This window comes from Melanostigma gelatinosum (assembly GCF_949748355.1).
Source record: "Melanostigma gelatinosum genome assembly, chromosome: 10".
In the NCBI taxonomy this organism is placed as follows: Eukaryota; Metazoa; Chordata; class Actinopteri; order Perciformes; family Zoarcidae; genus Melanostigma; species Melanostigma gelatinosum.
The window spans coordinates 11,898,918-11,926,345 of record NC_136643.1 but is presented as its reverse complement, the minus strand read 5'-3'; the positions used below and the strand labels follow the sequence as shown (position 1 = coordinate 11,926,345).

General features: G+C 43.4%; 1 protein-coding gene across 1 annotated transcript in view; it reads left to right on the top strand.

Annotated features, from left to right (window-relative positions):
• The first annotated feature begins 16,981 nt into the window (after positions 1-16,981).
• Positions 16,982-27,428, top strand: part of il1rapl1a (interleukin 1 receptor accessory protein-like 1a) — a 142,693-nt gene continuing 132,246 nt past the window's right edge. Inside the window, exon 1 of the mRNA XM_079276787.1 lies at positions 16,982-17,115. The gene's annotated coding sequence lies outside the window, so the exon portion shown is untranslated. The remainder of the gene's footprint in view (positions 17,116-27,428) is intronic.

Here is a 27,428-nt window from a genome sequence, read left to right as displayed (position 1 = left end):
GATCCTGTATTTATTGTCAACATACCGGCTGGAACAGCATCCTGCATATGGTCACTGCTATGTAGGATGGTTTGACTTTGTTTCGTAAACATGCTGTGTCTGATGTTGTTTGCCTCTTGCGACAACTCTCCCACTGTCATCCGCATCAGTTTTTGTTATGGTTAACAAAAACTGATGCGGTTGGCACTGTTGCTTTAATTAACCTACCATGATGTAAGTCAACAACACATTTCTCAGGAAAACTTGGGATATTGTCTTTTAGGTAATTGATTCATCTTAAGTGTATTTAATTATGTGAAAATGAAATATTCTGTATAGTCAACTCTATGTTGTATTACTGGGGGTAAAACTCACCGCTGTGAACTATAAAGGAATGCAGGGCGGTTTCCTCTCAGTGTTAGAAGGGAACGTTTGTTTATAAGACATTGTTGGACAACTTACTTTTCTCCCTCACTTCCCTTTTAAAACTCAAATCCATTAGTCATCACACACACGCTCACAGGTGTTTGTCAGCCCTTGAAACTCCTCGGATCGATACCGAGCTCGGTAAATTTGCCCTTCAGTTTTTCCGCACAACAGAAATGGAATAAATTACAAGAGGTATTCAAATTGAAGAGGTGTGTGTTGGCAGATCATGTTCGTGTATGTTCGGTGATATGGCTGTCGTACAGTGTTCCTGCTTTGCTTGATTCACAAACGTGATTGTTTTTTATTTTACGGCTTTGTCGGAAACAAACTTTCATTTGACATTTCTACATTGTATTGTTTTTATTACTGATGTCTACCCTTCACTCTTATATATTGTGTATCCTTTTTGCCGATATGTGGTTTCAGGGCATCTCAAAGAGCCCAATGCTCAGTCAGTGTTCCCTGATTAGACAACGGTTAATGATGAAGTTAAAGTTCATCCACACAATTGCAATTTTCTTACAAATGTTTAAAATGCATTTTTTTCATGCATCTATTCAGTTAAAAAAATCTTAAAAGAACATGAACAGAAACAGTGGTTCCCATGTTGTATAATCATTGTTCAATATTGGTGATTTAGGAATTTGTGTGTGTGTGTGTGTGTGTGTGTGTGTGTGTGTGTAGGTGTGTGTGTGTGTGTGTGTGTGTGTGTGTGTGTGTGTGTGTGTGTGTGTGTGTGTGTGTGTGTGTTTTCTAAATACTGTGTCTGTCGCTAAAGCTAAATAAAATGGCCCGTCGTCCCATGCGGACTGTTCTGGCTATGGACAATTGTCAATAAAGTTATGTTTGAATGCTCCTCGGTAGGTAGAAGGTTGTTTGCTGGCGGAGGTCTGTAACGTTACACCAGTACAGTTCACAATAATGCAAACAAATAAATGAATGCCAACATTGCTGTCGTTCATATCGGTTGTGATAAGAGGGGGAAGAAACATCAACGATCCACAGATGCTCTTGCCACACCTCGACCAACCTAGCCTCCATATCTTCCGTCCACATGGCGCGTTTTGTCACTATGGCACTTTCAAATGCTTTGTACGCCACTATGCGCAGAAGCAGTGAGAAAAAAGACACTGAATTGACTCGTGGCTCTGTTTCAACTGTGTGAGAGCCTCACATGGCCGACCAAACGTTCTATGTATTTTATGAATTCATGTGAGAAATGGTTTTTAATCAGCTGACGGCCGGTCAGGAGCAGTTGATCGGTCAACACTCATCTTAAATGACCAGACCTGTGACATAAATCCTAAGCTCATCCTGTGAGAACATGGAATGTACGGCATGTGTATGTTTGGGGAGTCCATGTACATTTTGTGTACTGTATCCAGCGCGTGACGTTTTTTGTCTGATTTCTTTTTCTTTAATGGATACGACTTGACATGTTCTATATTTACTTATCATTAACAAATCCCTTGAAAAGCCAACACTTATCGATGAGTGTCGATAAGTGTTTTAGGACATTACTGAGCCTTTAAAAAAAATGAAACTATGCATTTGTGAGGCCATATTTAATGTCAAAGGTGCACACCATATACCTGCTGTACGCCTGTTTCCTGTCTGTCTGTCTCTTATTATATCATTCAATCAAGGCACAAAGGCTCCCCCAAAAATCTTTAATTTCATTCTCCTTTCATTTCCTGCTCTCAATGGATTTGATATAATTAATTTCTCTTCAACTGAGCATTGAAACCAGCCTTGTGTTTGAAGGGTTACACAGGACTTCCAGTGTGTCCAGTGAGTTAGTGTCGTTGGCCTCGCTAGCCACGTGAATCTTAGTCAATCGGGAGCGAGTTAAGTTAATGTCAACAAGGCTCAATACCTAAACTTAAGGAAATAGTTTTGTTGCCTAAACCTAACTTCCTGTTAAGACAGCAATTCATTTTGAGGGGACACTATGCATGTTACGAGTGGAAACTGACCCGCCGTCCCTGCCACGTCCAAAACCGAAGCTAGAGGGGCATGTAGAGCGACACAGCCACTGACCAAGCTTTGGTATTTTTAGAGTTAGGAGTGAGAATGTGTTAGTAAATCGAAGAAATGTGATCCATGAAATCTAGTTTGAGTTGCTGATCCATGAGACTGAAGGCTTAATCGACCCCAAATCTCTCCACAGTTGTATAATATTACGAGGCAGGATTTAATTGCCCTGGAAGGATAGTGGTTGCAAATATTTAACCTTTTGTCACCATGATTGTACGGTAGACGTAAGAGTAATGCAAGTCGTTCGAGTAGTGAAACTAAGTAATCTACTAAGTAATCGCTTGCATGTATTTGACTGGCCAATGCAGTGCATTGCCGGTTGGTCATCACTTTGCATTCAGCAAAAGTTGAGCCAAGTTCAACTTTTTAGCTGGACGACCCTGTGTTTATTTGCTGGCGCCCTTATCTGTATTTCAATTTTCAATTTTAAACGCGACAGCCAATATTGAGACTCAGAAGATACATCTCGACTGTGTACATGTGCATGAATCAAACAGTCCTGTGGAGACGGCTACATGCAATTTTCCCTTGTGTTAATTGGAGGGCATCCGAAGACAGCTGTTGGAAACATCTGCTAGCACTGTGTCACTCATGCATCAAGTGTTTCCGGTTCAATCTGGGCTAATGGGTGAGAGAGACAGGCCAAGATGCATCGTCAGTGCACCCCAGCTGCAATTTCAATAATTGCAGTGGAAAGTTGTCATGGACACTCGCTCTCCTCTTTGTCACTGCTCAGCAGCGACGTCATCGAGAGACACGTTGCAGTCATTGCTCGGTTTGTCTGGAAGGAGAAAGTGCGCTGAGACAGCGAACCTCCAGGTATATGTCGCCGACTGAGCCAAACAAGACACAATCAGGGTTCTCTCAGTGGCACCGATTGACGCTCGCGGTGAGAACAATCTCCACCGCACCACGATTATAATAATTTGCTCTCAAGCTCACTGATTTATAGCATTTATCTGACGTACCTTTTTCCGAGCAATGAATCTAATCAGCTGCTGTGGAAGGGGAATGAGAACATCCCCACGGTGGAGAGGCGAGAAGAATGGTGGGGCCATTCTTCTCGCCCACCGTGACAACACACATAAAGGACGAATTCAAACACAAAAGCTGGAGTGGTAACAGTAGGCAGCAAGACTTTGAAAGTCAAAAGAGAGAGCGAGGGACAGGAAGAGATCACTTTTAGCCTAGAGTGACAAAAGGAGGAGTGTTAGATGCTTGCCACTTCATCATTCACCATTTTTGCTGTGAATGATTTTGCATAAATTTGAGTGATGACTCACGATGCACTGATTGATTTTCTCTACAGCTAAATGCTTGTAATTAGTTACTGGAAGTGAAAAATCCCATAAAAATCAACCATGTGAATGACTTTCTTGTAAAAGTTGGAAGTAGTTTGTGTCACTCTGTCTTCCTTCCGAAAGAAAGAAAAAAAAAGCTCCTCTATTCAAAGTCATTGAAAACGTGTCTTCAATAGGCCAGCATATTCGACACATATAACAATGCATGTCCGGCCAGTCATGCTGTTGTTGTTGTGTTCATTATGGTGGGAAGGGAAATTGGAGTAGGTGTGTCATTAGTGGTAAGCTGATCTGGAGTAAGGCAGTAGGAGTCTCCCCTGGCTCGCTCATGTCTGACAGAAGATTAGTATGAAGGATGTTCTTCATTTGTTAAGTGCTGATACTAATCACATCTATCCACGTTATGAAGTGACACTCTGTCTTCATAGGCCCTGGACAGCGTCTCAAAAGATCAACACTGACGGAAATTAAAACCAGAACCTGCTGCCCTTTATATCGCCATCAGTTATTCATGTCTCTGTGTTATGACAACCCAGTGGTCTGTTTCTTTTTTTAGGCATTCAGATGTATTCACATAACACACAGCTTTGATGGAGGTAACTTTCTTTTTTTAAAAGAAGACATGATAATGTTAATTCATAAAAAATACTCGTATACCATTACTCAGTTAAAAATACTGCAGTTACAGACCTACTCTGGCATAACCAGTAGTTCACGGTGGCTTGCATGTTATTTGCGTAAAATAAAAGAGAAGATAAATACCTTCTCAGTGAGAGAAACGCAAACTTCATTTCAGAACTGCACCTCCACTAGAAAGTTTGTTTAAATAGTAACATCGTGTAGCAGGAAGCAACACTATTCTCCATTTCAATCAGTCAAATTTGCATCAAAAACCTCAAAGAAATGTGAAGATATTTAAAGTCCTGGCACCACACAAGCAGCAGGAATTGTAATGATCTTGATTTTAAGAAATATAAAAACATGATCAAAATGAATTACATGACAAAATCATATCTCAAAGTTGATTTTATACAGCATGGGGTATTTTCTTGGCAGTCTTACACTATACATAGAGCTTGGACAATAAGCTCAAAGATGTATGATTATTGATTTGAAGGGCATGCACCTTGTTGTGGCTTGGAGCTATACCCTCTTATTTATGTTGTGTGTAAACAGCTTGTAAACTATACCTTACATAACAGACATGACATGACCCACTAAGTCTGCTGACCCAGTAACTCTCATGCTGCTCTTACACTACATTTTAAAATTGTTTTACAATTGTCACATGTATGCCACAGAGTCTGCTGTTCAGCAAAAGTGAGAGCTTTGTCCATTTTGGCTTTTTGGTTTCCCCATTGTGGCACAATGGATAGGACAATAATGTGTAATGTGTTGTACTTCTGCAACAATTAATCTGAAAACTACATTAACATTCTTTTCCAAATGGAGAAGTAGCGCTGTGAATTGGATGCACTTGGCTTTTTAACTGACAATTCGGGCCCTGGTAGCTGAACATGTTTTATAGACGGAACAATTATCATACGATTAATCATAATAAAAACAGGTCAAACCAATGTCACGCGATGGCAAACACAGAAATGAAGAAACCAAACAACGCTGCCATAAAGTGTTACCAAACAGCATCCATTGCTTCAAAATGTGCACGTTATAGTTCCGGAGGGACCATAACAGTTAAGCAACAGAGGGTGTTGGGACGTTAATGTGCCGAATGATGGAGGTGGGTACATAAATAGTACATACTGAGCTGGCTGAGGAGGTTTGCAGGGCTGCTGAACTTCGAGGCTTCTTAGTGAATGAAAGTTCAGAAAGTGGCGAGGCCCTCCTCCACTCTGCGGCCCACGCAGCCAGGCCTTCACACCATTTTATGTAACCACAGATGGAGCAGAAGAGAGGCAACAAGAAGAGAGGCGGAGAGATAAGAGAGGTGGTAAAAGATAGAGGTAGGAAGAGGAAAAGATGGCGTCACAGAGAGGAGACTCAAAGTATATATAGAAACAATGAATAAGACGTGCACATACTTCTCCTAACTCAAAATAGTGCGATGGAATCTTATTGTTCGAGGCTGTTCAAAGTCACTTCAAAGGGTAAGGCTGGCTATTCTACTTTTTCTTATTGCCAACAAATCCCATGAAAAGACCAGAACCAATTCTATATTAGTCTCTCTCTCTCTCTCTCTCTCTCTCTCTCTCTCTCTCTCTCTCTCTCTCCCTCTCTCTCCCTCTCCATTTGTGGCTCTCAGCCCATTTGGTTCCTATAAAGCCGTAAATCTTTAAGCCAACGGGGTGCCCCCTTCAGGATGAAATTAGATTACATACTTTTACATACCATTTGTAATTACATTTTTGAAAAAGATATTCTCATCATTTGGATTTAGTGGTCTTAAATGTTGCCATTGTGTAGCTGAATTGTAGGCAGGGTTGTGGGGGAGCAGGGCTCTATATCTTGGGCTCGGGGGATGTTGGAACAAAATAGTATAGAGTCTCACTATAATGACATCAAATCCAACATAAATATTGACAATAACTATGATTGCACTCAATATTAGAGAGTGAAGTCAGACCCTGAGTCTCCTGGAAGAGGTTAAAGGGCTCAAGCGTCCCCCCTTTAGGAATTATAAGACAACAAACCGCGTCTTGCCATGAACTGAGTGTTTAACTGTTGCAATACAGAGTGGGTGGATTTGACTGTCCAGCCCATATGGCTGTGTGGGTCCTGCTGCCTTGTCTCTGAGTTCTAATAGTATTCCGGCTGTTGCGAGTGCATGTGACAAGTTTGTACAAAACCCCTTGAAAAGCTCTCTCAGCTCGCCAACCTGTCTGTTTCTCTTCTCCTCACAGCTGGAGGGACAAAAAGTACAGACTTCACCTGCCCAAATAACGACCACTTAAGCACAAGCAGACACGAGATTATTCAGCATTTTTATGTCCTATGGAACAACAAGCAAAGTAGGAATGATGGAGGTCTAAAGATATTATGTTAGGTAAAGTGTGTTTGCTCTCTGTATGATTTCGATATTCCAGCTAAATAATTCACAGTCTCCATGTTTATTCCTCTTGCAGTACGCAAAGAGTCAGAGTGAATTAAACATGAGACAGGAGAGACGAGCCAGTGCGAGCCACTGTGCCCAAAAGCTAAATAAATGCAGACGTATGGTACGAAAGTCTCCAGTTACAGCACCTGCTAATGGCCTAACATCAACAGCAACTGCTCCGACTGTAGCATCGAAAAGCACTGCCATGTCAGAGACAGAAGAAGAGGGAAGAGCAAAAGAGCGGCTGCCTCTGTCAGACAATTTAAGTGCAGATCTGGCCCGCCTTTACCACCTGCAATAGGGCCTCTGATACAATGGAGCTGAAAACAATGAATAAATCATCTCTGCTGTAGTTGAAAGCGCCCTTTTTGTCCTTCAAACTGTTCAAATACTTGCTGTTATGGCTGTTTAATGTGAGAGAGCTAAGGCAAGAGAGACCCAGTAGAAGGGACAAGTTAGCAGAGGATGTAGTCTCTTCCCCCACCCCCCCCCATTTGGGCCAAATTGGGCTTGAAATGACAAGTATTTGAGGAGCATATCAGAAGCCAGACCTCTGACTGGAGCGAGGGGCCCCGGATTTCCTGTTGCATCAAGTGAGCTTCTTCTCATTTGGTAATTTCTGCAGGACAATTTTCCCTTATGAATGATGGAGCTGTCTTTGAATGAAAACTTTAGACATTTATATATATATATATAAGCACACAATGTGAGACAGCCTTTGTGTCGCTCAAAAGACGGTTAGAGGCAAGGAGACAAAGTCCACTTTCAACCCTCTATGCCCGATGTAATTGTCTGTAATTGTTTTACACGCTGAGTGCCGACGTCCCGCGGGCTTCTCCGTGAATGAGATGGATTTTATTTCCTTTTTCGGTTCAATGTGGATGAGTCCCGGCCTGCACTACTGATAAGCTGATCCGCCACACTTTAAGGACTGGCTTAATTACTGATTGTTGGCTGACCTTGCTGTCTGAACTTTGCTTTAGAGCATCAATTGTGGCTCGTCAATTTCTATGTTAATGAACACTAGAGGCGATGGGGAGGGACAGGGAGGGGACAATTGTTTTCAGACAAAGTTGATGTTCCGAGGAGGAGTTACGTGATTAAAAGGTTGCTTGGTAACCTTGTGTTAAAAAGAGAGCGAGAGAGATAAAAGACAAAAGATGACAAATGTCCTCAAATGCCTCACTATAAATGCCTTCTTATAATAATGTCTTATTGCACGATTTCACATCTGCCCTTTGTTGCAAATGTAGTGCTGTCTGTACTGTATGGTATTGCAAACATACACTTTCTCAAATAGAGCACAATCAGACAGCTTATAGAGAAACATACTGATATGTTCAGACTCTTATCCATATGGAGACCAACATCTTTAGTCCAAATAATCCCTTACTCTTCCTGTGCTTCCTTACTCATTTTGCATTTTTTTTAATCCTCGTTACCGCTGTACTGATTATTCCTGAATGCCTTCAAAACCTCTTTGGTAAAGCAGGTGGTCCTGGACCCTGGTGTCCACTTTTTCATATTTTACTGTAAAAATATTTGACCATTTAACACGATTGTGGCATTTTGTTGTTGTTATATAAAGTTCAATCCACACACCAAAAGGTGGTATAGTAATTCAGTGACATCATCAATCTTATCATTATAATTATGAACAGTCCACACATGAAAAACATTCAAGTCAGCCTCCCACTTTTAAATCAGAGTCAGAGGTATTGGGAATTTTCTGATAGAGACAATATCTCACTTCATCTCCAATTTTGTGAAAATAACTGATTTATTTTGTGAACACTTTGAATAATGTGAGGTTTTTTTGTTCTTTCCATTCTGCCAACATCTGAACCATCAATTTAATTGGTATTTTGCTTGAGGGAAGGAATGCATATACTCTGAAACAGGACCAATAACCATGTTTTGGATGTTCTTTTATAAAACCCACCATTCACATAATCCTGGAAAGTCTCCATCTCTCTCTTTCTACCTTTCCCTGTGTTCCTTTAGATGGAAAACGCTGATCCTGCTGTAGCCGTCTGATTAAAAGGAAAAAGCCTCAAATGGGAATTGTCAAGAATGCTCCCATAACGGCTCTGGATGCACGCTCTTGATTGGCCGCTTGATGTATAATTCAGTTTAAATAGGAGACCTTAATGAGACTGGCTAATGATGTTGACAAGTGTATCAGCAAAGCAACGCCTGCACACTCACTCCATACCTCAACTTCATTTAAAAAGGGCAACGTTTCGATGGATCAAGGACTAAATGTTTAGAAATGGTTACCACACTCATATACCCCAAAACATCTGAGCCAAGCCTATAACATAAACTATTTCTTTGCACATGTCTTTATGGTGTAACAGCATTATAGTTTTCCGTAGACTTGACTGTAGCTATAATCATTGGGCTTTACAAATACAATTGAAAAGTCTTTGAATTGCATTAAAGGTGCTAAATTTAGCGACAACATGGCTGAGCCGACAGCCAGTAGCTAACGGTGCTGACAGCGTGAACAGTGCAAGCGGCAGCAACGGGGATGACGGAGCTAACAGCGTTAGCGGAACCGAAAGGTGGGCGTTTCCTTCTGTCATGGTGCCATGGGTCTGTACGTTGTCATCAGCTGTAGCTGCAGTATCAGCGCAGTGCAAAGCTGTGGCGATTAGCTAGCTAGCCAGTGGGGCGCACACACAGCGGGACTCACACGCACTCACGTGCACGCGCGGCCGGCCCGGCTATATGTGCACAAAGGACAGACAAGCTGATATTCAGTGGTGTATAGTAACGAAGTAGAAATACTTCGTTACTGTACTTAAGTAGTTTTTTTGGGTATCTGTACTTTACTTTACTACTTATATTTCTGTTGACTTTTACTTTTACTTCACTACATTTTGCAAAGAAAACCGATACATTTCCCCTGAAACCTTCGTTACTCGCTACAAAATCAAATCTATCTTCAGAAACAAAATGAATCATGAGAGCAGCGTCGGGGACTGTGGTGGAACACAGACTGCAAGCAGGTATCTTTACTTTCACTCAAGTATGGATTTTGAGTACTTTATACACCACTGCTGATATTACAACAGACACAGGAGGGAGAGCGACTTCATTCTATTAGGTAGACATGACTACACTATATCTTTACATTGTAAATAGTCGTTTGCTGCTATATAAATGTGCTGAATTTTGAATTTAGCACATTTAAGTTCCTTCTTAGTGTCTCTGCATTTCCACTGCAGGCGCTCACAACTGCGTCTTCTTTGCAGAGTTTTCAGAGTTCTACTCTGAGCTATTCCCTCCTCGCTCCTCCTCACTGGCTGTTGTGGGGAGATTCTGCTTTCACTGTTTTTTTTTAGTTCTTATGATAATTTCTGTGGGCTGGAGATGGTTTGTTGGTGAGCTGCAGAGGGAGAAAATCTAGTTCCCTGTTGAAATATTTAGCAGTACTCAGTATGCTGAAAGAAGCAAAGCTGTACAATGTGATGAATGTTACTCCAGCTTCTCACAAACTCTCAGCATGATGAAAAATAACAAGGCAGTGAAAAAGCTTGGACGAATGCAGTGATCACTCCTGCTAGGTCCTGTTCCAAAACATACGATCTTAGAGAAGAAAGACGAAGCGAGCCTCCAAATATATTGGACCCCTTTGGCCTTTCTTTCCAAGACTTTTTGCGTCATAACTAAATCTCAACCACCACATTGACACACTAGCGGTTACATGATGAGTGTTTTTAGATTGTGAGCATCCAGCAGTGGGTGGTATATTCTTATGAAAGCCCAGACAGACGAGTTGTTCTCCTATACCTCCCCTCTCTAACCATCTTCTCTCATCTTCTGTACTTTAAAATGAGACTTCACATTTGGAAGACATTTGACATTAAGGTAATTTACCAAATCAACATCATACATACATAAATACATAATTACAGAATCAAGACAAATGTCTCTAAATACCCCAGATCCATCATATCTCAGAAGTACACCTTGGCAACATCAATTATTGATGGAGGAAATCAGGCATAAAGGTAGAGTTTTGAAAAATGAATTCACGTTTTGGAAAGTAAACCCCCTGAGGGACTGAAAACAACAAACTGACTCTCATTCTGATGCATTGGTATTATTTCAAGCGTGTGCTCTGGCTTACAGTGGTTTTGTGCTGGCATACCTGCTATGAGCAGGGGTAATAGCATCATCGCTACAATTACTGGAAGGTCCTGACCTGCTGTCACGGCAACCGCTTGGCATCCGTTTGGAAACTGCTTGGCACCTGCAACCTGCAGACTTCATCAACCTGCAATTAGGCACTGGGCATGTATCGGTCAGCACACCCTGTGAAACATCTGCTTGTTTGTGTGTGTGTGTGTGTGTGTGTGTGTGTGTGTGTGTGTGTGTGTGTGTGTGTGTGTGTGTGTGTGTGTGTGTGTGTGTGTGTGTGTGTGTGTGTGTGTGTGTGTGTGTGTGTACCAGTAAGATAGAATTATAGGGAAGAAAAATGCCAGACAGAAAAGGAACAGATTGATGAGAGACAGAATAATTTTGTTATGCTGAGATGCAAAATTGTTAGATGTTCTATTTGACAGTGATGAGCGTGAGAGTGAGGGACTGGCTTTTCTGTATTGTGAAAGTACTGTCACGGGTGCAAAACCAGCCATCATCCATTTCGTTTTTAGTTTGTTTCCACCTCTTCTTCAGAATGACCAGTTCCTTTGTATTTTGATCCATGTTGCGACTCCAGAGAGAAGGTTCACCGGGATGATAAGGAACACTGTTGATGTCAATTTGAAATGGCTGTGTGTAACGTAACATGTCCACTATTTCAAATTAATAAGGACATAATAAGTCAATGTTGTCATTACAGTTTGCTGTGCTGCTCCCAGGTGGTGAAAGAAAACAACTAACACAAGTCTGAATGAAGGTTAAGAGTTCTTAATAGATAAACTGTCATGCCTCAACATGAACACCCCATATATACAAACTGTGGCTACATGTATTCGAGTCCTAACGAGAATACACATTATTCTTTTTCATATTTTCAATTTGGAAAAAGGAATTAATTGTTTTGTTTTTTTATCTGATTGTATTTTAATGCAAATTCTATTTCTGTCTGTGCGTGAAAGTGGAACATGATGGGAATTCAAGATATTGCTCTTTAAAACAAAAATGAAAATACTGATAGCTTTTATACGGAGCTGCTACTGTGTGTTGTCAAAGAAGCTGGAGAGCCATTTAGTAGACTGGACAATGCAGCAGCAGGGGGAAAAGAGAAATGTGGGCGTGAGATGTGATGGGGTCCTCTGATCTCTCAGCAGTTTCTATGGCATCACTTATGCACCATTTATCGACTGAATATTAAGCAGGCATCAGTGAGTGAGTGAGTGAGTGAGCGAGTGAGCGAGTGAGTGGGTGAGATTTGCTTTTTTTAAAGAGAATGAAGAGGAGTATTTATGTATATCAGTCAGGCTCTATATCTTCTTCATGACGGATACCGGTCAGGTACCTACTCACACTCTGAAAGGAAAAAACTGTGGAGGCTGATACGTCTGTGACGAGTTTCCTTCGCCCTGGGCAACTGTGGTTACGCAAGAAAGCCCTCTTCTTTCCCATCTAGTTCACGGACGCCGCAGATTCTGATGGGATTTGATAAAGAGAGGTGTCCTCATATTGGCACACAAACACACAGGTGCATCTGGAGCGCACTCGTCCTGTCGTTGAGTTTCTCATGCCTGTAATGTATTTTCATAGTCTGTTTCTAGCTTTCTTTGTAACATCATTGCTGTTGTCTGAGAGTCATTTACTTTTGCAGGATGAAGTGTAAACCTGCTGATAATCCCTATAGTTGAGATGACATGCCATTTGAAAGGGATTCATTAATGTGTTCTTAAGTGAGGGACATCTGATGTGGATATTCTCTGTAAGCTTTTATTTTCCTTTTGTGTTGATACAATATCACAGTTTACTGGCTTTACTCTGTTCAAACTGTCTTCAAGCGACTTCCCTGGATCAACAGGTCATAATTAATACAACAAAGCAATATAATATATTTAACCAAAATGCCAGCAGAGAGTTAAAGGAAGCGACAGAATGCTTAAAAGTCAATAATGGGCGTGTGTGTGCTGTTTTGGATGAATGAATTATGTCTTTTATAGATCTGTTCTTCCCACAAAAACTCTTGACCGGTGACCAGAAAGTAAATAAGTTAATTCACTCAAGTACTGTCATCAATTACAAATTTCAGATACTTGTACATTATTTGTAATCACCTTTTTATGCTACTTTATACTACTAAAGAAATATTCTGCTTTTGACTGCATTTCATTATTTTGAAAAATTCAGATTTTTACGTATAAAACATAAAAGGAGCTAATACTTTTTGATGAATTGGAATAGATTAAAGTACCAAACAGAGAGTGATGTTACACATACAATAATAGTTATATAATTGCATGACACTCCTACTTTCATTTTGATACTTTAAATACATTTGATACTTTAAATACATTTGATACTTTAAATACATTTGATACTTTAAATACATTTGGCAGATACAGAGGACTTTTCCTTATAAGTAAGAGAGTCATTTTAAAGTGTGGTAGTACAACCTCTACTAAAAAATCTCTATACAGCTGGTGATTGCTCTAACGTGATGGGGGCTCACATTCTGAATTTTTGTGTATGTCGAAAAAAAGAAGGTATATAGCTGTTTGAGTGCTCACAGCATTGGTAGAAACTCCCACAAAAAGAGTTTCCTTCCCAGAATCATTGTCCCCCCTAGATAATCCACAGAACATGCTGTGGACAGCTTGTGTTACTTTACTAGCTGCCCAAGAAATAGGCAGGAAAAGCGAGTTTGTTGCTGAGAGTTGCATAGACTTGTATTTGTGTCCACTTCCTGCGAATGGGGTCAAAAGAGGGGAAATCAACATGTAGTGAACGCCTTACTCATTTACAAACAGAATTTAAAGAATATAGACATCCGGGGGTGAAAATATGCTGGATGGTTAATCAAGAAGCTCTTCATAATTTACTGTTTGATAGGAGGGCCTTTGAGTCTTACCTAAGAACTGGGATTGAGGTTTTGAATTGGACTCTTTAGCCTCAAAGATAAAAGCTTTACTCAGCTTCGCTTGTGTTGGAGTGGCAACTCAAATGTTCTTTTACTGTAGGGTAATGTCTGTCCAAACATATGTTAAACCAGCCTCGAACAGAACACACTCACACAGCTGAGGGAAACTGGGAGTACAATGTTCAGTGTTACGAAAGCAAATATCACTCTGGTATTCACTGTGTGTGTGTGTGTGTGTGCTTCTTTCAGACAGAAATTACATGAATTAGTAGGATATATTCTCTCCTCACCTCTGATTGCTCACCCTAAACAGCAAGCGGAGATGAATGCAAGGGATTATGTGACATCGCTGGACTCAATCTGCTGCTGCTGAAAGGAATGATGAAGAGGTGGGAGGTGGAGGAAACACAAGACCAGCCTTCGTGGAAGTCTTTTACAGATCCAACGACACACTTCATCACTTCAAATCCTTAAGTGACTGGATGCTGCAGCTGATCAGACTGATCTCTCCGTCGCAGCATTAATACTGTTTTACACTGAAGTTGACACAGGAACAACAGAACCAACTCAAGTTTAATGCTTCCATGTTTTAGATTTGATGTTTTCTGATTCAACAATCAGATGAAAAACATTGGATCTGTGTTGTGGTTGTCTTCATTCATTTGAAAGATGTTTTCTCATTGTTTATTTACCCTTTTAATCTGTATCATGAATACGAGAGGAGAGTCAGATGTCTCACAAATACCCACGTCATCATTTCCAGTCACTCCCATGTGCGGATGAAAATCCCGGTGTGTCTTTCAGAATCTATGTGAGATACTTACATCATTTCTGCTTTGGCTAAAACATTTGGGCTGTGAATTTATTTCTTCAAATTATAAGACAATGTCACCATAACCTGTATTAAACAATGAATTTAGAAACAGAATGTCAACAAACAAAGATCACATTCTTGATTTAAGGATTCTGGCAGTAGAGATGTCCCATGTTAATTCAGCGTCTGAGCAGTTAGGGGTTTGACTGATCTGTACACAGTCAAAATACAGAATATTGCAGGACTGTACTCAATAAGCAGATGTTTTGCTGGTAGAGGATAGTCTCCTTTGGACAGTGCATATAAATGTAACACACTCCAGATCAACAAAAGCGCTTTTAAACCCAACTGACAGCTGATCCAGCTGTGCCACCGCCATCCGAAACGGGCGTCGCTTCAGGTGACGGTTCAGAAGATAGGACATCTCACTCCTCAAAAACAACAACAAGGTCTTTCCTTGAGTTCTGCCTCCTCGCGTGTTTTCTTTGCATACCGGCGCTGATGTGCAAGGCGAAGACGGAAGTGAGGGGGGACAATGGATACGATTCATGGAATTGGCATGTAGCCAAATATGTGTATCCCCCCCCCCCTCACCTTAACCTGCACCTTTAACTCCAACCAAGGGGGGCGCCACGAGCCAACAACTATTTTAAAGGGAACACTACTCATATTGAATAGGGGGGCATACTTTGACACGAGAGCTGCAGCAGGGTAACACGTGAAAGGATGACGAACGTTACTTGCAGTATGCAGGCTACAAGTCATGAGCAGTGTGTTGTTAGCCGTGTAAGCGTGGGAGTCACATCAGCACCCTAACGGACGTGACGTTTGCAGGTAGGCTGAGTTTAAATCCAGTTTCATTTTGCCGCAGCTGTGACCAGCTAACGTTACATAATTAGTTCATGTGCATAGCCTGTTGTCTGGCACACCTTTCCCCGGTGAATGTTTGTTTGGTAGCAAGTTCAATAAGCTCCAGGGTGCAGGACGTGTGCTCATGTTTTAGAGATGAGGAACCTTTGGCAGGGAAGCTAATTTGGGTTAACAGGCTGTTGTCTGGTCGGTGTATGTCTTCATGTGTGACAGAACAATATCGCTGCTTTATGGAAAGACTTGATTGGCTGCGTGGAAACAATTCTACATCTGCGCAGAGAAAATATTCAAGTTTGGCTTTAAATCTGTGTGCAACTTCATGTTTGTAGAACAGGCTACATACTGTCTCACAGTATTCCTCTCCACCATATAAACCTCCATAAGCCACTCATAACATTATAATATGGGTTGAGATTCCCTTCAGTGTCTTGTTTTCCACATCACTCAGAGTAAATCTTAAATTCACCTCGTAAGATGAGTTTGTCAGTGTTATGACCTCAGCACTAAACGTGTCAATCTTTCAGAGTTTTGAATGTGTGTCACCTTGACTGAATTAAAAGTGTTTTATTTCTTTCCATCAGCAGTATACGGGACTGACTGTATCGTGGTTCATTTATAAGTATATGAAGTTGCACCCTCTCTCCTTCTCACCCCCCCCCCCCCCCCCCCCCTTTTTCTCTTTCATCTCCCTCCCATTCCAGCCTCTAACCCCCCCCCCCCTCCCTATCCCATCAAGCGAGGACCCTCTCTCTGCTCAGCGTTGTAGCGTTGACTTATAGGTGTCTCCCGGAATTTATTTCCCCCTCATCCATTTCAGTGTTTGGATCGATGCAAATGACAGAGTGCAGGTGCTGCCGCGGCGCGTGTTTAGAGCCAGCAGGGGACAGCGTGTGTGCGGTGCACTAGGACCGGGGAGAGATCCTTTTTTCCCCCCATGTCGTGTGCATTGCAACTACACAGAGCTTGAGCTGTGAAGGAAACCCCCCCCCCCATCGGATCTGGCCATTATATCCATACATTTCTTGCCCCCCCCCCCCCACCCCCCCCACCCACCGCCATCTCCACCGCGGCGCTGCTGAGTGGGGATCGCACCGACCAGTGCGTGTTGGGATGGTGAAGCACCCAGGAGAGGACCAGTAATTGAGCACGATTTGCGTAAAAGTCAGCTGTCAGGTTTCGTGTGTGGGGTTGCTCATTTGGCAGCTTCGCCCCCACACTCGTTTTTTTTTGGTATACATTTGTATTGCTTGCTGTAGTAATTCATTTTTTCTTCTTCTTCGTTTCTAACCCGTCATCCGTTTTTATTTCAAGTGCGCAAAGTGAGAAGTGCTGCGTAGGAGAGCGCTTGGCGCACTTCTTCCCCAAAGGACAGAGACAAGATCTCCATTTATTCTGTTCTGGATTTAACACCGGACGCTTGGCTGAATGGGTGACCTCGCCGAAACACAGACTATCACTGGCTTGCACCCATTTTATGGAAACGTCTTTTCTCCATTGACCCGGAGTTGTGATGTCCAAAGCCCTCCCCGCTGACTGACAAACGGCGTCGTACCATTTTGGAATCGAGTTGAAGGTAGGCCAGTTTTCCCCGTTGGCTCGCCGACATAACACGGTCTTTTTTTTCTCCCTGAGCATTTCATAAAGTTTGCAGACCTCAGTGTGTGTGTATACGGTTCTGCGATTATCGCGGCAATGAATTGACAGCCTATGACTCTGGGTTTCTGTTGAACAGTTGCACCAGTTGGCAAGAAAGATCTCACGCGGTGCTGGAGATGTGATGATATTCACCGCTTTCAGAAAAAAAGAAAAAAAGCCTTCTGTACCGGTCAGACGCTGTGAGGTGGAGAAGTTCTGCATCTGCCGCTGTTGCAGCAACGAGATGAAGTCGAATATAGATTATTACAGGCTACAACATTCAGGAAAAGCAATATGTCAATAATTAAACTCATGGTATGTGTCGCAGTGGGCAGAGAGGGAATCTCAGTGCCTCTCTCTCGCTCTTTTATTTTGGACGGAGAGCCCCTATTTTGTATATTTGGCTCACGATATTGCTCATGTTTGCTCATAAGCTCAGACTTGGAGATGCCGGAGAAGCCCTCTGCAGTGCAGTCTCTCTCTCTCACACACACGCACACACACACACACACACACACACACACACACACACACCGGCCCGCCGGGCTCACTGGAGCTCACTAAGGAGAGGATTTAGATAAAGGTGTAAACGAAGCGGCAGCTTTCCCTGAAGGCATCCCAGTAAGCCTTATTATATGCACAATCCTGTCTGTATACGGGGGATACAGGCTGCTGGTTGAACTGAGGCAGCGATTTAACAATAGACCCAAGTTTTTTAATGGTTGCGCCACATAAATAACTTATCGTTCTCTCTCTCTCTCTCTCTCTCTCTCTCTCTCTCTCTCTCTCTCTCTCTCTCTCTCTCTCTCTCTCTCTCTCTCTCTCTCTCTGTCTCTCTGTCCTCTCTGTCTCTGTGTTTGTGTGTCTCACGTGCACGCACACACTCCTCTCACACACTCCCAGCGCTTGCGTTTGAAATGATTGTGTGCGTCACTGAGAACACGAGATGCCAAAACTTGCGCACACGCTGTGATTTTTTTTATTGCCCTGACAAAAGCCTGTTGTCCGTATGAGTACGGTCATTTCACTGTATTTGGGGGAGGGGGGCTCTTTGCTTCGTCGGCGCGCATTCCAACAGGCTTTGGGGTTGTTGCCATTTCGACCTACTGTACGAGTTTCCCATGAGGACAAGCGGCGCGCTCCCATGGGTGGAACCGCGCGAATGCCGACGCATGACGCAGGAGTCTGAGTGATGGTTGGTGATGGTCCTTTTTCTGGAAGTGCGCCTGGATCACAACAAAAATGCCAGACCACTTATGAGCCTTCGTGGCAATCCTCAGGACTTATGAGCCTTATTTATTGATGTTTTATTTTCTTTCTCTTGACGCGGCTACAAGTCGTTTTGAAGAGAGACCGTTGGTGGTCCGTCGATCAGTGTCTGTTGGGCTCATCTTGAACGTGCTGTGAGTGTATGCTTTATGCTCTCACTCACACACACACACACACACACACACACACACACACACACACACACACACACACACACACACACACACACACACACACACACACACACACACACACACACACGCACACACACGTGTTGAGGGACTACTTGGGTTTCTTGAAACAGGTTTTTTACCCAACCATTGCTGTTTCGCTGTTTGCTGCCTGGACTGCATTGAGACGGTCTTATATTCCGTTAACCAGAGCAGCAGAAGATGTTTTTTATTTTGTCAGGTGACCTATATCTATTTTATGCTGGCAGAGACCATGTGTCAGAGGCCGGTTGGAGGTGAGCCACATCTCCACTCCACGTTGCTTAAAGTCATGAAAGAATATGTCTGAGTGGCACTCTGGATTTTTCGGTGTAATTTTTTTTTTTATGAGCGCGGGGCCTAGCGTTAATGAATTCCTAAAGTCACTTCTGTGTGATGTTACAAAGTGCAGCAGATAAAACCGTCGGGCTGCTGCTGCTGCTGCTGCTGCTGCCAGCAGCGCCTCGTCATGGGGAAGATGACAGGAACTGTCCGTGGTGCTGAAACTGACAGCTCCTTTGTTCAACTCTGGGGCTGATTTTGTAAATTGGAATGTTCTGGGGCTGCAGTGAGTCTCTTCGGCTTCACTTACAATTGATGCTTAAATATTTGAGCATGCCACTGAGCTGCGTTACACGCACGCCGTCTCTGAGCGTGTCACGAGTAAACGAATATGGGATTAGAGGGCATTCACGTGGAAGCGTTGAGTCTCTGATGAGCTCTATAACCGTTCAGCATATATTGGGGGAAAGGACTTTGATGAGTCAGGCACGGCGTTGTCTTATCGTATTTGTTTCATAATGGCATTCATTGTACCACTCTGTGCTTTAATGTCCTTCATAAATATGTGTCACCCATTTTAATTGACACATTAAGATGGGACTTAATGTGTGCACTGCTCTTGGTGTAATAGCAGCGCTTTGCTTTAAATTACATCATCATGTGTACTAAGTTAATGTTGAAATCAAATTTTGGGAAAATGAAACGAGTCAACGCTGTAGAAAAGTACTCGACAAACAGGACTGTAATAACTCGAGGACCAGCTTTGTCTGCCCATGCTGCTTAGTTATGCAACAATTATCTGAAAGAAAGTATATCTTCTCAGTATTCCATGCTAGTAAACAATGCAAATGTAATCACAGAATATATTTTCCTTTCTTGCTGTGCGTGTAAAATGTAGAAAACTAAAATAAGACACCGAACATGAAGTTCTTCATGGCAGTGTTGTCAGTTTTGTCAGCAATGCTGAATTCATGGCCTCTCTCTCTCTCTCTCTCTCTCTCTCTCTCAGCCATCGCATTCCTGACACATTTAAAGGCCCACATATCATACTCCCGTTACAGTTTATAAATGTGCCTCAGAGTAGTACGGCGCCATTGAGACTCCAAATTTGAAATAGAGATGAATGATCGTGCCTGAAAGGGATTTTTTCCTGTGGAAGTTTATATTTTCATTACACGGGTTAAAAGCCCAATTGTCCCTGTTATAATGCACAAGGCACACGCCTGCTACATAATGTTCCGGACCGGTATACAGCCTAAGTGGAATTCAAATGAACCCAGAGAGAACCTAACAATTGCCTGCAATGCTTTTCTGTTCATATACGGTTCACAAAGCTGCTCAGTGCCCAGTGGGACCACAGCAGTTTATGTGTGTGTGTGTGTGTGTGTGTGTGTGTGTGTGTGTGTGTTATTGGTCATATATAAGAAGGAAGAGCTGCTAGAGTCGTCCCGGACTGGTCCTGTGGTGATGAATGATGTGTGTGTGTGTTCCCCTACTGCTGATTGAATTAGGCCACCCCACAGACCCATTGCTTTCCCGAGGAGCCCTCGAAGGCGATCCCGCTGTGAAGTGCATCAATAAGCGGGTGGATGGAGTGTAAGTGGTGGTGTTTGCCGCGGGCAGACAGCCGGTGACGAGGAGGGGAAACACGCTTGGAGAGAGAAACCGCTGATCACACAGCAGATTGGGAGCCCTCGGTGCTGGCGCCTGTCTGTCCCCGCCGCGGAGGGAGAGAGGGGGTGGAGCCACGTAGAGCTGCCCCAGAGCAGCACACACTGCGCCAACAAGTTCGGCTTCCTTACAAAGCCAGAGCAGTTTAGCTTGTATCATCAGGTATCTTTGCTATCAGGAGCCACGAGCCCTTGCTGTTCAGTTTGGCCATTTCAGTCGACACTGGTCAGGTGATGAACGTGGTCGTCTCAGAACAAAGTGTCGCAGCGCTTTTGATGGCTTTGTTTTTGAAGGCTGGTTGCTTTGACGTGGACCCCCATGAGGCCACTGGCAGCTGAGCTCCCTCTGTGGCAGATTGATATTTGTAATTTCAAGGAAGCTGTCACACAGCATCCTCCAGATGGAGAGGGCCGCGGAGGCACGCAGTCGATTAAGCACGGTTTGTTTAGAAATAATCATTTTGATGCGGGTGCTGAGGATTCATTTGAGGCGTATTGGCTCAAGGGTTCAAAATGTTCAATTATGCACGGACGCATTCAATCACACAATAATGCCGCGTAGACGAATAGAATACAGAGCAGTGTCTGCCTGGGGATAGAAGCTTTTAGCCGGTCCGTCGTTTGATGAGGCCCCTCGGATCACAGCAGAAAGGACAGGTCGGGGATTAGTGTCTCTGTTGCAGAAAAGGTTGCGGATGAGAGCTAATTCATTAATTCACCCACCGGTGCGCACCCACACCCACACACACACACACACACACACACACACACACACACACACACACACACACACACACGTGTTTTCATCACTGGACTATCGGAATTGGTATTTGAAGGAGGGTCATGTTTTCAAAGACCATCTCCTCCTTGTCACATTGATTGACAATAAAGGAACAATAAACAGCGCAGAGAGAATGCTGCTTGATAAACTGCCCTTCAAAATAACCAATAAATCTGGTTTCCATCTCACAAATTACAACGACGGCATTTAGATGCCGGCTTTTGGAGAGCTGCAAGCTTGACGTCTTGTGGCATTGGCATTTATAGTTCTAAATGTTGAGCTGTGCGACGATACGGAGGTTAAGAGGACTAGGATTTAGATCAACATGTTTACAAGTGGGTTCGATGATCTGGGGTGGAGTCTGAGAAGGTGAGGAAAAAAAAAATAGATGAGTTCTGTCTTAAATCTGTATCATGTCTTTAGTGTTGAGTAAATCCTGAGCAGTAAATTAAATCTAGTGCAGGGCGGGAGGGCCCCAACCCTTTTTTACAGCCAGCTGTGGGGGGGGGGGGGGGGGGGGGGGGGTTAGACTTTTTATTTCCCCCACATACTTTGTAAAATGTTTATTCACTCATGCTTGCCAGCCTGCTAAAATACTATTAGCTCCACAGCGCATTTATACTTGGCTGTCAATTGGGTGATGATGGAATAATGATCTGAAGTACTGATGACCTTCTTTAGTTCCTTCTTTTGTGTCCTGATTTGAGCGTGATGGAGAGGGAGGAGGAGAAAGACGCAGCACATGAAGTTATTCATGTATGAACCACTGGTGTCGAGCACTGCGGCGAGCTGTGCGATAAGCATGAGTCAGGCATTTTAACAGTCAGGATTTCCGATTAGTCTCTCCCCAGTCATAATGTAGGTAAATGATTAATGGAATAATGCCTTTTAACACAACACATTTGAGTCGCGTATCACTGCATTTTCAGATTAGCTCTCTCTGTACCAGTAATCACTGAAGTACAGTCAAACTTAGTCTTTAAATCAAACATAAATGTATTTTTTATTCATGATGCTTTCTGTTCATTTATCCGTTTTAGTTGTGTTAGGACTGTGGGTGCTGTTGAGCTAAACCCAGTACATTTGCACTGATGTTGCTAAATGTCAATGTTGATTAATGGGCAGCGTCCCTATGAGCAGGGAAATGAAAAATAATAGTAATTGATTGCTTGTTAGCTTACCTGAAATATCAGATCAAATTGGCTGCTTATTAGAACAGCGGTAGACATCCGGATAGCTTCAGAAAAGACCCTTTTATCAGTCGAATCAGAGGACAACATGTCGTGTCGACTCAACAGGTGAAGACTTTACTGCAGGAGCCCACACACTGGCCTATATGACAACATACATATGTCAATCCTTGACTATTTTTCTCCATGTAACGTTTCTATAGAACTGCGGCCAAACCGCTTTACGTTAATGTGAAGCTGGAGCAAACGGCTGTTTTGCTTCGATAGGGCACGACGTGCGGAATCTGTTGTCCGCACACAACGGTTAGCAGATAATGAAAATGATCTACAAATCAAGCTGCGCACACTCCCAGATAACATGGAGAATTATTAAATGTAATGACTGTTTGACGCTATCACAGCCCATTACTTGTAGATTGCAAAGGCAACGACTGTAAACAAAAGCAGGTCTAGCACCAGTGCAAAAAAACACTCTGTACTGCGATTTCTCGGGAAACTTCACTTCTCTCTCTTATCCCCGTGCTTGGACAGCTGTCGATGCGGTTCACAAAGTCAGGCCTGTCAAAGTCACTTTCAAGAGCTTGGGCCTTTCATTTGAAAGACTAACCTGTCAGCAGTCACAGTACTTTACTCACGAGGTGAGACTTTATATGTGTGGAGACGGCTATGCATGGCGTTCATGCAAAATGCCCAGTGTGTTTGAATCAATGAGGGAAGAGGATGAACAAGGAGGACGAAAAAAGAAAAGTAGATAGCTGAAAGAAAGGTGAAAGAAGGGTTATCAAGCTTGTTTTCATTTGCTCTACAGCAACCTGTTAATCACAAGTTAGCCCCGCCCTAAAGCATACCCTGCTTTATCGAATATTTTACTCTAAATTGGACCAAAATGTACTAAATTAACATCATGCTGTACTGAAGAAGACTTGAAACTAGCGGGTTGAGACCATGAACTCATGTTTACAGTGATTACTGAGGTCATACATCAATTGATAAGTTGGGTAATTTTCACAAAACTTCTACACAGTCCGACTTCTTTTTGCAAACAGAGGGGTCGCCCCCTGCTGGCCATTAGAAAGATCTTTAAAGGGACAGTTGACCCCAAAATCATCGAAGAGATGTCTGCGTTCTCTTGAATATAGTGGGACTAGATAGCAGTTGCCTTTTTGGGGGGGGGGGGGGGGGGGGGGGGCAAAACCCAGGCCTGTCGGGTGCTGGTGTGAACACTAGGCCCATCAGCAGAAGAACTGGACACGGTCCTTTCTCACGTGATCCTATCTGGCATGGGGAAGCAGCCTGAACAGATCTTACTTCTGACTTTATTCTCACACTGTCATCATGCTTTGTCATAACACAGGCAGGGTAGACCTTACCGAGCATAATGGAGTCGTTCTCTCAGATGTCACTTTGCATTCGTTCTGGACAAATCTTGCCAATGTCCCGTGGGCGAATGTGTAATACAGCACACGGAAATGTAAAGAGAGCAGGAATGTGAAATAGAGAAACACAGCCTCTGTCTGTTCTGTGAGACACACATACATATACAAACACTTTAGTCCGGGCAAATTGCTTGTCTTACAGGAACGAATTGCATTCACAGGTGTAATTTTATCTTTTTTTCTTCCTTTAATTGGTGTGGAAAGTAAATCAACGACTGCTGTAGCATTCCTTGGAGACGTAAGATGTTGAAAATCTCATAGCCGGCAGCTATAGTCGAGAGAAATTTGTCAGAATTTTCAGGATCAGATTTGCTCACGACAGTGAAACCGTAAGCCTCTCTCTCGGTGGACTGCGCCACAAAAAAAACAGAAACGGAGGGAGAGGAGGGACTTTATCTCAATTGTCTGTTGCTTGGCTTGTCAACGTGTCTCTGAAATCCACTCAGATGGCCCCAGCTCTGAGCGATAAAGGCGAAAAGACGAAAAAAACACAGACGAGGTCATGCGAGAATTGGCAAGGGAGAGAGACACAGAAGCAAAGAGAGAATGAGAGGTGTTCCCACTGTCTCCTAAAGCTAGAACACTGTGGCCCGTTATTTTATCAGCTGCAGTGGTCCGTGTTATGGTGCAATGAGTCCCCCGGGAGCCGGGACTGCCATAAACATTGCACTGTGTGGAACAGCCCTCTCTGATCTGATGGAGGCTGGCGTTGTGTGTGCAGAGGATGCTGGCTATTTGTGGCGTCGGTCAGTAATGAGTGTGTAGCGAGTCCCAGCCAACTGTTAAAAGTCTCTATAAACACTCGTCCAATCGAGTTCACGCAGCTGGCAGACGAGGACGAGCTGAAATCTCAAATTCTCGGACACGGAGAGCTCATAATAAATGAGCACAAACGGGCTGCTTATTTTGTAAGTACATGGTGGATCTTTACGAGACGATCACTGAGCGTTGGTCTCTCGGTTTGTTCGAGCTGTGACTTTTCAGTGTTGTTCGTCGAAGGTCAGTGACATCTATGTGTCTGTTCATCCTCCATATGCTTGTGTGAATGCGTGTGTGTGTGTGTGAATGTGTGTGTGTGTGTGTGTGTGTGTGTGTGCGCACTGATCTGACACACAGGCCCAGTCAGTCCTGTTCTTGGCTCCAGCAGTGATCTGGCACTCCTCCTTGTCCTGCAGACCCTGCCATGCCTCCCCCCTCTCCCCCTCTCCCCCTCTGTCCTGCTGCCTCACCACCACCTCCTCCTCCTCCTCCTCCTCCTCCTCCTCCAGCCACACACCAGTGCAGATCAGCCTGCCCAGGCCTTGCATGGTGTCAGGGAAAAAAAAAGAAGAAAAGTGAGCTGACTTTACCCAGCCTCTCCCGGTATGCCTCCTCGTTTCTGCCTCTCTTTACGGTGCTTTGCTATCATATGACAGCATTATATGGCAGTATTATGTCCCTAATTATAATAATGACACACAAAAGACACTGAACACATGGCCACAGAAGAGCTGTGGCTATTCATGGATCAGGATAGCAATCAGCAAAGCCCTTTCCATATTCCTTCGACAAAACCTCGGATAACCTCACAGCAGGGACACACACCTACACGCACACACACACACACACACACACACACACACACACACACACACACACACACACACACACACACACACACACGCACACACATACACATTCACTGCCGCACTGTTCTGTTTCTGTTCCAATAAATCCTGAAATAAGATTCCATCTGAGATAACTGGACTGCTCCCCTGCAGGCCTCCGAGACCCACAGCTGCTGCTCTGTAGAATGGATACAGCCATGCTCGGAGAACAATCGATGATACTGAGTGTGTGTCAGTGTGTGTGTGTGTGTGTGTGTGTGTGCATCCAGGGTTTGAAATGAAAAAAATGTTGACTCCCCAGCCAAAGTGGATAATTGGTATGAAAGTTGAACAGCCACTCTGGGTTTCCAACAGTTTGAACAGTTTAATTGAAATAAGCCAGATTTTTTACGTGTAAAACTAAAATGCTGACAATAGGATGTCGTTGGGAGTCCGATTGTTTCAAAGGGTCGCGTTGAGACAAACGGGTGAGCTTGTCTGAGGCGGCTGAAGGTCACTGAGACGTGCTCGGGGAGCGCGGTCGACTCACAGAGCTGAAGTGAGACGGGGCTGGAGGGACGGTGTAGAAATGAGAAACGGATAAGGAGCGCATGTTGAATAAAACATCCTCTGACCCCCCCCCCCCCCCTTACAACAGCCCACAGCCTCCAATCCCCAGAGTGTGTGCGATACCATCCGCTCAATAAGACCTCATCATGTTTAATAGGGCTTTCACACACCTTCCGTTGCTCTCTTTGTGTGCGTGTGTGTGTGTGTGTGTTTGGGGCTTTTTGGTTGGCTGTAGCTATTGTTGTGCACCACCCACAACTTGTTCACATTGGTCCAGTTGCTAATGAAGCCCGTATATCTGTCTCTGCCATAAACTGGCAGCGTCTCAGTGTCTTAGGCAGTTAAGTAGGAGAGAAGACTTTTTCCACCTCAGAGCGCCAGTCTGTGACAAGTTAACCCTCTCTTTGGTAAGTTGCCTTCAGTTTCTGGCATGAGCAGAGACGGTTATTGTTTTGATTTTAGCAGCAGTTGACTCATGACGATTTCAAAGTGTTATGTCTTTCTATTATGTACATCACGGTGTTCTGTGCATGACTGAAGATACTTTTTTACAATTCGTTTTATGGAACCCCTTTGTGCTCATTTTCTCCCAAAACAGTGAGATTGCTTTATTTCGTTAGCCATCACCACGAGTCAATTGTAGCCAAGTTTCATCAGAATGATCGTTACGTTTTGGCGAATGAAGTTCCAGTCACTGTTTGAGTTTAAGAGGAGACACGAGGCGGCGTCCCAACTTCTGAATCCTGATTCATTGACTTTTGTGTCTTTTCTCCAGAATTAGACCTTCAGCAAATGGCTAACAATCTGTGCAGTAGTTACTTTAGGACCTGCCTGCTGCCATAGTCATAGCCCGGGCCAGACAGGAATCAAGCAAGCATGATGCGTTACACGTGGAAGAGAAGATTCACAGCTCTGACTTAGAATGGGCAACTTTTTTTATTTTTTCAGTTGTATCTCCCAACACAAAGTGCTACGATCAATAACATAGATATACAGCGAAACAAAGATAACAACGGTAAACAAGCATAAAGATATTGCTTTTATATACAGCCAAGTAGGCATAAAATAGGGCGAAAACAACAGCGGGAGAATAAACATTGATAAAGGGTTAGTGTTGGAATAACTGCTGTGGGCGGTACAATAATGTGCTGCACAGTGTATACAGAGGTTGCTCTGTTTGGTGGATGGAGTTCACAGCTGACACGATATACAGTAACATGTTAACAGAGGACAACAATCCAAAAGGCATAAAACAGTC